Genomic DNA, 8,033 nt, shown 5'->3' with positions numbered 1-8,033 from the left:
TGTGGAGTCTGGGGAAATAACTCTTGTCTCTAATTTCATATAAATGAGGACAATATACACATGTGCGATTCATTGTACAACTAACAGTTAATTCAGACTCAGTTTCATCTGGATATTCTAAGTACCTGAATTTCCATTTTTATCTTCTTGTGAACACATTCACTTCCAACCTCTATTACTACCCTTGGTTCTTCTTTTTCTTTTCCTTTAATGCATCTCCCATGAGACAAATGAAAAATAGTATATCGAGGATAGTTCCTTCTTTCAAAGTCTTTTCTTGGGAAAATTCATTTTCATGGTTATGAAATCAACCAAGAGTCCACACATAAATAATTTACTACCTCTACTTTCTTCCTAAAGATGTTGCTGTCTGTCTGCCAACCTTGTAACATTCATCTTGAGCTCACCATGCTCAGGGGCTTTTGTGTGCTGGCAGAAGCCTGACTACACAAGTTCCTCAATCTTTAGAACTACTTTGTTGCACTGGTTTAAAATCAGATCTGGATTCTACCTAACCCAAGATAGCATCCATTCCTCTTGATAGCAATAGATCTGCACATAGTTGAGATAACGTGAGGAAGTACACAGAGGTTAAACATACCATTCTAGGAATTCACCAGGGTAGTGCTGCTTAATAGACTTGCACTTAAAAGTGTAGAAGTACTTGCAAACATAATCTCTTTAATTCTGTAGGATTAAGGTAAAGATTCCTAAGGCATGAAGCTTGCTTTGGAAGCTGGAGATCATGTTGAATCATGCCAGGCAGCCCAGGGCCATGCTTTATTCAAATTGAAAAATGAAAGGATATAGGTGATACTCATCATATTTAGAGTCTGTAACATGTCTGACTAAGGTGAGCAGAAATTAGTGATGTTTGTTTTTTGTTAACTTCTCAAGATTTTAGAATAAACAATGCAAATAACAGAATACTTTGATTTCTTTTCTTCTTACCTTTAAAAAAGATGTATTACCTTAGATATATGTTATCTTTAGAGAAAGTGGTATGCAGTTAATATAACCATATTTGGAGATGTTCATTGCTATATTGGTTAGCTTTTTGTCCATTTGACATAAGCTGTGGTTATTAGGGAAATTAAGAAAATGACTCTATCAGAATGACCTGTAGACAGGTCTATGGGACATTTTCATGATCAATGATTGATGTGGGAGGGCCTAGCTGAAGCACCATCCCTGAGTAGGTGATCCTGTATTGGATAAGAAAACAGGATGATCCAAACCAGATACACTCAAACTAATAGAAGAAAAACTAGGGAAGCATCTGGAACACATGGGCACTGGAAAAAATTTCCTGAACAAAACACCAATGGCTTATGCTCTAAGATCAAGAATCGACAAATGAGATCTCATAGAACTGCAAAGCTTCTGTAAGGCAAAGGACACCGTGGTTAGGACAAAACGGCAACCAACAGATTGGGAAAAGATCTTTACCAATCCTACAACAGATAGAGGCCTTATATCCAAAATATACAAAGAACTCAAGAAGTTAGACCGCAGGGAGACAAATAACCCTATTAAAAAATGGGGTTCAGAGCTAAACAAAGAATTCACAGCTGAGGAATGCCGAATGGCTGAGAAACACCTAAAGAAATATTCAACATCTTTAGTCATAAGGGAAATGCAAATCAAAACAACCCTGAGATTTCACCTCACACCAGTGAGAATGGCTAAGATCAAAAACTCAGGTGACAGCAGATGCTGGCGAGGATGTGGAGAAAGAGGAACACTCCTCCATTGTTGGTGGGATTGCAGACTGGTACAACCATTCTGGAAATCAGTCTGGAGGTTCCTCAGAAAATTGGACATTGAACTGCCTGAGGATCCAGCTATACCTCTCTTGGGCATATACCCACAAGATGCCCCAACATATAAAAAAGACACGTGCTCCACTATGTTCATCACAGCCTTATTTATAATAGCCAGAAGCTGGAAAGAACCCAGATGCCCTTCAACAGAGGAATGGATACAGAAAATGTGGTACATCTACACAATGGAATATTACTCAGCTATCAAAAACAACGACTTTATGAAATTCGTAGGCAAATGGTTGGAACTGGAAAATATCATCCTGAGTGAGGTAACCCAATCACAGAAAAACACACATGGTATGCACTCATTGATAAGTGGCTATTAGCCCAAATGCTTGAATTACCCTAGATGCACAGAACAAATGAAACTCAAGACGGATGATCAAAATGTGAATGCTTCACTCCTTCTCTAAAAGGGGAACAAGAATACCCTTGGCAGGGAATAGAGAGGCAAAGATTAAAACAGACACAGAAGGAACACCCATTCAGAGCCTGCCCCACATGTGGCCCATACATATACAGCCACCCAATTAGACAAGATGGGTGAAGCAAAGAAGTGCAGGCCAACAGGAGCCGGATGTAGATCGCTCCTGAGAGACACAGCCAGAATACAGCAAATACAGAGGCGAATGCCAGCAGCAAACCACTGAACTGAGAATAGGACCCCCATTGAAGGAATCAGAGAAAGAACTGGAAGAGCTTGAAGGGGCTCGAGACCCCATATGTACAACAATGTCAAGCAACCAGAGCTTCCAGGGACTAAGCCACTACCCAAAGACTATACATGGACTGACCCTGGACTCTGACCTCATAGGAAGCAATGAATATCCTAGTAAGGGCACCAGTGGAAGGGGAAGCCCTGGGTCCTGCTAAGACTGAACCCCCAGTGAACTAGATTGTTGGGGGGAGGGCGGCAATGGGGGGAGGATGGGGAGGGGAACACCCATAAAGAAGGGGAGTTGTGCACATGCCAGCGTTAGGGGGATGTTTGCCCGGAAACCGGGAAAGGGAATATCACTCGAAATGTATATAAAAAATACTCAAGTTAATAAAAAAAAAAAAAGAAAACAGGATGATCAAGCGATGGGGTGCAAGTTTGTAAGCAACCATGGCCTCCTACTCCTTGGTTTCTGTCTTTGAGTTTCTGCCATGACTTCCCTCAATGATGGACTGTGATCAGGATTAAAGTCAAATAAACCCTTTTCTGTACAAGTTGCTTTTCTCCGTGGTGTTTTATCACTAGCAATAGAGAGCAAATTCAAACATTTATGTGGAAACTAGGAACACACACCTGTGGATACATGATGGTGGAAGCCTTAATACAAGAAAAGTTTGCCCATGGCTTTCAGTGTCATTTCTTGCCTGCAGCTTCAAAAACAAGCCTAGATCAAATGAAGAGAAAGAACGGACCCGGTGTGTGTGTGTGTGTGTGTGTGTGTGTGTGTGTGTGTGTGTGTGTGTGTGTGTGATGGTGGTGGTGGTGGATGTGTATGCATATGTGGGAATATGAGAACGCTGGCATGTGCACAGTGGCTGAAAAAGAATGCTGAATGTTCTGCTATATCACACTCCACTTTATACCATGACACAGTATCTGCCACTGAACTTGGAACTGGACAGTCTGGAAGCCAGCGTCCTCCTATCTCCTCCCAACACACTACTGGTATTTCAGATGCACACAGTCACATTTAGCTTCAGATTAATTTTTTTAATAGAAAAAAATGCTTGTTATAGAAAGTTTGAATTTGGAGGATAAATTTAATTGTCTTTAAATACATGGAACGGGAGTACAATGTAGGGTCCATCACTGAACTGTGATTGTGCTGTGTTCTGCTACTTCTATGGCAGATTTACTTCTTGTAGCTCATCAACCATTCCATGAACATCTCTTACATTGCCCTGCTGATGGCATAGTGAGAGTCTCTACATTCTGTTTCAGCTCCTCATTCCCAAAAGTAGACAGGAAAATGGAACATTAGACTTGTCTAAAAGCCTCTGTGCAGCTTTTTACCCTAACTCAGTCTTTAGTATGTTGGTATCTTGCCTGTTAACATAAGAGTGGGTGGTACATTTGAATGTCTGAACCTGCTGTTTAAGCAGAATGTAAAACTCCTCGCGGGTTTCAAGGGTGAGAGACCAAGGCTGTCCATCCTGCCATCTAAAATTTTCCTTTCAAAGTCCATTACTTTATCTGAAAACATGAGAGGGCACAGTGTAAAGACTGTGAAGAAGACGGCATTCATTTTGAAATCTATTCTATTCCAGGTATTCTTTTATGTAGAGTAACCTTATCTTATTTGTTTAATCCAAACAAACTAAATCTGAAATGCACACAGATATTATTTCACATATATTATAGATGAAGAAACTGTGGCTTAAAAAGGTCTTTGGGTCCCACATAAAGCTGTTGAGCATAGATATTCCACCATCAGCAAGAAAATAGGGAAAATGGCATGTGATTTGTTAGACTTTGAATTCTTGACACATTCTATTATACCATGGGAGAGAGCACTAATTCTTCTTCCTGGTTAGGAAACAGAGATTCTCAGAAGAAGTGGTCATTATCCCAAGATGGAGAAAAACATAAGGATGCTGAGCTGGTTATATATACTGATATGATTGTCTGAAGGTGGCCCTTCAGGTGAGGACTGCACAAGGCCTGTTTTTCAGGGGTTAGTGGAGACAGGGCAAGTTTCAGGAGACTTTGTAGACAGCCTAATTCAGCTTTTCCCCATCGCTACAAAGGGACAACAGACAGAGCAGGGCTTGTCATGGAGAGGTAGTAGCTCAGGGTAGAGTTTCTATGGCTTCATCTATTTGTATCTATCTGCCTGAGTGGTCCCCGTGGGCTATTATTCTTGGCCCACACCTCAAACACCATCACATACATGGTAATGTACTAGCTCCCCAGCAAGTGTAGAAGTGAATGGCGAGGAATCGTGAATATTTTTTAATGTAGGTATTTTTCCTGGATGACTCAGCATCCCTTTACTCAGAAGGACATTGATATACATATTTATTGCTCATAGTTTGCATAACACATTCACTCATGTCTGCTGCAATAATACCACCCGCACAGTGCTCATTCCATGAAATCAGAAGCTTCATTTCTCACACGTGTACGACTCACACAGGTTGTCATTTCCAATCACCTCCTTGTGCTTGTCCCTCAGAATCACAGAGAATGTTCTTATCCCATTAACAAATAAGACACAACCAAGACCCAGCATAGAGAGTTAGTTACAGCTTTTGATTTCAAATTTACCTCTTCTTTGCCTGCTGACTTAAGAACCATTTTATCTCAGTTACCTGAAACTTATACTTCTTTCTGGTGTCCCCCGACTGTGCTGCCCATGGAATCAAATTGCTTTACCTGTGGTGCCCTTAATCTCTCATTCATAAATTTGAATTGCTGCTACAAGCCATCTTGGAGTCAATTTTTTCGACAAGCTAGGAAATAAAACAAGCTAAACTGCAGGCAGTTTCCTTGTGATTAAATATTTAAACACTCTGTTCAGTTCCATGAATTAGCTCAGTTAAACTTCTTGTGCTTAAATATGATAATTTTATCATATAAGATAGGAAGGGGAAGTGATTTGTGACTCATTAAAAACAGAAAACATGGGAAAAAAAGTTGAGTATCTCACGTTGAATTCTGACCAGAACAAGATCATATTTGTTAAAAGGACAGCAGTGACCAGAATACCCATGTTTTCCAGTGGTATTAATATCTATAATGGAGAAAGAAAGGAATGGAGTTAGTTTGTGTTAGAGTCCTTGAAAATAGAAGGTGGCAGAAGTCTGTAAGTTTTTATGTACACTGCTGTTCTTAGCATTCTCTGCTCCAAAATTAAAACAAAACAAAACAAAACAAACCTGCTGTTATCAGTGCCATTACAAGTGCACATAGAGTGTTAGAGAATGGCTTTTAGATGATCAATGATTGTTTAAAAAATATCCATTTCTGCTGAATCATTTGTCAGGGGTTGCAGTAGTTGGTGTTCAAAGCACTTTCTCCAGAAAGTACTTACAGGTGTCTCCAGCTAATGTTTGCCTCTGAACTATGTTTGTGTTTACTTCCTGAATAAGTGATGGTCCTTTGATAGATGGGTAGGTCATGGCTTTGATTTGTTAGCTCTCTCTTTTACCAACAAGGAAGTTCTTTGAGGTGTGTGTGCATGTGTGCGTGTGTGTGTGTGTGTGTGTGTGTGTGTGTATGCGCACACACATGTGTAAAGAGAAATTTAACAAATTGACTTATATGATTAGGGACTGGTGAGTCAAAAATTTATGGAATAGGTAGGCAAATTAACAGCACAAACAGAAATCAATGTTACCTTAAATCTGTACTATACAGGGCATGCTACAAAGATAGACACTCAGGAGAGTTCTATTTTATAATCTTGGCAAGAAAACCTCCAATAAACTTCAGGGTTCAGCTACTTAGATGGCCCACCCACAATTTCAAGAGTGATCTCCTTACTTATGGCTATCAAGCTGTAAATTTTAATCACATTTACAGAAAATCTTTTACAACACCGTCTGGATCTGTTCATCATACTATTGCGAAGCAGAGCCCAACCAAGTAATCACATAAAATTGATGGTCAAAGGACTTAGAAATTGAATTGTGTTTCCAATGTAACCAAACAAAAATACTGAGTTTATAATGTCATTGTGAACACAAACGGAGATGTTTTCACAGTTCTTCACAAAGTTCCATGTGTCTATACATCACCAAAATTAAATTCTATCATGTTGAATTTAGTTGAGTCTCATCTATCATGTTGAAGATAGGGTTTGAAATTTTGTGCTTTTTTTAGGGCCTGTTCATACTGGCTGGGGGTATGAATAGCAAGCCCTTTGCTGACCTTATAAGAGAAGCAAATGGTTCAAAATAGAGACACATCCTTAATATTGGATGCCATTGGGGTACAAGATACAGAGTAGTTAGTGCATGGAATGATGTTTCACAAAGATGGTCCAGAAAAGGTGTAACAATTGCAGCATCTTCTGCAAAGCAAGAGCAGAAAACTTTAGGACTGAAACAACTGGATCATTTCAAGATTGATAAGAGAGAGTTTGAGAATTCCAGGGACCCTAGAAATCCTAGAACAGTACAAAGTATGTTAGTCCTAGTATAAGGTAGAAGGGCCAACATGTGGCATGGTTCAGATATTAAACATGGTTAAGTGAATCTATACTAGTTTTCTATGTAGCAGTTGGTTAGGTGATGGGTAGTACATTAGAAACTCTTACATTTTCTTAATGAAATTTCTCTAAGGACAGAGAGAAGCCAAGGATGTATTCCCAAGAGACTCTCTTAACAAAGTCTGCAATCCTATGTTGTTGCAAGTTTTCACTTTAAAGTCATATAACTACTTTATGCTAGTCTGTAAAATAACTATGTTTTCCTTAAAGCTTTTCGTAGGATTTACCACCAGGGAAAATGAAATCTCAGTAACAAAAACTCATTTCTTTTTATCTTCCTGGCATGAACTAGGTACCACCTAGACACACACACACACACACACACACACACACACACACACACACACACACGTCTTAGTTCATGTGTATATTGGCTTTCTGTGAGGTTGGCAAATACTGTCCAGGGCAAGGTTGACCCACTGCATTTCTGCAAGTAACACTGTCTGAACAGAGCATTATCACCCATCCAGTGCTGTGTTGGCTTTCACACTACAGAGGAAGAATTGTGTAGTTGCTGCAGAAGTTATGGGGCCCACAAGCCAAGTACATTTCTATCTATAGCTTCACAGAGTTAATAATCCCAGCTAAACTCCAAAACTCAAAGATTTTGTTAGTGAGAACAGGGGTATCTTCTGAATTGTGGTTTGGGAAATAGAAATTAAGACAACTTTAAGTCTCTGTCCTAAAATACAGAAAAGGCTGAGCTTAAATGACCTGGACAGCACTGATTTATCACAAAGCAATAAAAGTTCTCTGATGGAGAAACTTTTGTTGTAATGGAGAATAGTTTCTATGCTACACATAGTTTCTATGATCTGTAAACAATACAAAGTATGTAGATGAATATGTAGATATGGATACAATAACTATTAAACAAGGCCCAGTAAACTATAGATCACTCCACAGTTGTAGGCAGAATGTGATTATATGTCTCAGATAACTGAAGTCAATCTGCATTCTCTACATCAGCTTGAGATGTGTCTTTAAATTCAGTTTT

The sequence above is a fragment of the Rattus norvegicus genome, chromosome 2, assembly GCF_021556685.1.
Source record: "Rattus norvegicus strain SHRSP/BbbUtx chromosome 2, alternate assembly SHRSP_T2T, whole genome shotgun sequence".
NCBI lineage: Eukaryota > Metazoa > Chordata > Mammalia > Rodentia > Muridae > Rattus > Rattus norvegicus.
This window is presented reverse-complemented; position numbering follows the sequence as displayed.